This window comes from Lactuca serriola, chromosome 5 (assembly GCF_051521515.1).
Source record: "Lactuca serriola cultivar US96UC23 chromosome 5, Lser_US96UC23_V15, whole genome shotgun sequence".
NCBI classification, from domain to species: Eukaryota; Viridiplantae; Streptophyta; class Magnoliopsida; order Asterales; family Asteraceae; genus Lactuca; species Lactuca serriola.
This window is the reverse complement of record NC_136412.1, coordinates 320806819-320809268: the sequence shown is the minus strand read 5'-3', so window position 1 is coordinate 320809268 and position 2450 is coordinate 320806819.

Here is a 2450-nt window from a genome sequence, read left to right as displayed (position 1 = left end):
GGTAGTGTTGTGGGTGCTAATAGCTAATATTGTTGTAGTGGCGGCAACGATAGTGGAAATGGCGGCGATAGGTGACGGTCAGTACAACGAAGTCTAGAACTCTTTCTGGTTTTACAGTAGCCAGTGGTAGGGTGCCGCCTGATAGGTTTTTATGAGAGATTTGAAGGAGTGCAAAAAAAGAAAGAGAATAAATGAACTGCATTGGTACATCATATGCAATATGTATATATAATGACTTTTGTATCGAGTGGTTTAGGAAGTCTTTATTGTGATTGGTTATTATTTAATCATTTGGATCACCAGTACATCATCTACACCATCAATTAAAATTCAATGGCTAAAAATCCATCTTCTTGTTTTAAGACTTTAGTCTTAAAATAAGATGGATCCCATCACATATATGAGTAAGATAATATATATATATATATATATATATATATATATATATATATATATATATATATATATATATATATATGGAAAAGTTCAATAGAGAACCACAATTATTGGTTCTTCAAGAAACCAAATCTTTTTTTCAATTTCTAGAGCTTATTCTTTATCAAAAAAAATCTAAAAATATCTAAATTCATATATTAACATTGTGAATGTGAAAAATATTTTTCGGATTCACCGTGTGAATTTTCAAAAATTTACATTGTGAATTTGACATTAAAAAAAAATCGAATTTGATATCATTGGAAAAAGTATAAAAAGTTATGAATTTCTGTATTTTTAGTTTTTTTTTTTGATAAAAAATAAGTTCTAAAAGTTGAAAAAAAGATTGGTTCCTTGGTTAATTATGGTTCTCTATTGAACCTCACCATATATATATATATATATATATATATATATATATATATATATATATATATAATAAAAATAAGCCCTATACAGTTGCCCACTTTGTTTCCCTCAACGCCCCTATACTCATTGTAAATCAATAACAACATGGCAGCGCTCTAAGGATTAGAGAAGGCAGAAGAAAGAACACAGGGACTAAAATCCCACAGCTTCAAAAAGAAGCCAATAGCTCCAAACCCAAGCAAGCTTCAACATCCGGTTGGGTTTTAATTATATATATATAACAATGAATCATTTTTAGACGTTTTTTATGTCATTTTATATTTTTCAACTAACTTATTATTTATTTTAATTTTTAATTAAATGACATTATTTATAAGCTAACAAACTCTTTTTTTTAACTAGTCTAACAAACACAATAGGAAATCCATAGGGTACCAGTTGCTAGATGCATCTTTATTTCCATTAGTATTAAAATACTAAAATAGTTGAATAATTTATTATATAACTTTAGATTTAGTATCTATCTATCTCTTCTAATAAAACAATCTAAATTTTGTTACTTGCATTTTCTAATAGTTTTCATTTTTCTCTTCTACTTTTAAAAAATGACACATGTAATTTTCTCTGATTTTTCTTTTAGATTTAAATAAATTATGTTGATACTTTCGTTTTCTAACTAGTAATCTGATTCCTGAATTTTTGGGATAAATATCAATTGCCCCGAATTTATTTAGGCACCAACTTTATTAATTCGATGCATTCCACGACAAATGAGCAAGTCTTCTCCAAATTTGGAAACGATTACTACATATATTCCTATGAAAACTTCGTGTGTATTTCATATACACCTCAACGACACAAGTTTTAGAAGAATCATGTTTCCTTTTTGCACGACGTTATCGATTTAAAGACAATTTCGGTTAGTATGTTCTTTTAATTTTTATATTATGCTCTGATTTCATGTATTTTTCTTCTAAAATTTTGTGTACGTTTCTAAAACAAAACGATTATGACTACTTCAATTTTTGGCATTCTAGCTTTCTGAATTTTCATAAGTACTAAAATTTTACTGCTGAAGTGTTCATATATTTAAGGATGTGACATGTGTGCACGGTACTGGATTTTTTGAAGCCATGCTTCAAAAAGAGTCTGCAAGTCGTACTCCTAAAGTAATCGAAAAGGTTTTTGTTTTTTCTTCTCATGATTTGCATATTTGTTACAAAACTGTCTTATAATACATATTTTCATTGATCATTTTTGGTTTTTTCAGCCTAATGATTCAGAAAAAGTTCAAAGCAATGAGCTAGGCATATTAATACTTTTGAACTCATTGCAATGTCAACTTTCTTGGATCCCTCCAGGTCTTTGGATAAAGAGGTAGATGATTCTATAAGATTTTTTTCACTATTTCTAACCAATCATGATGTATCTGATCATAAAAAGGTGAGGTTTGGTCATCTTAGGATTCTTGCTTGGTGCTCTACTTTTGATGATGTAAAGTTACTTGGATTTCTTTCAATTCATGTAGATAGATTCCATCATTGCCATTCTAATGCATTTTTTTTAATCAAAATGGAATTGTATCATGAATCAGATTGATTGCTCCAAATTATTTCAAGACATGAGAGATTAGAGGAGACATTCCT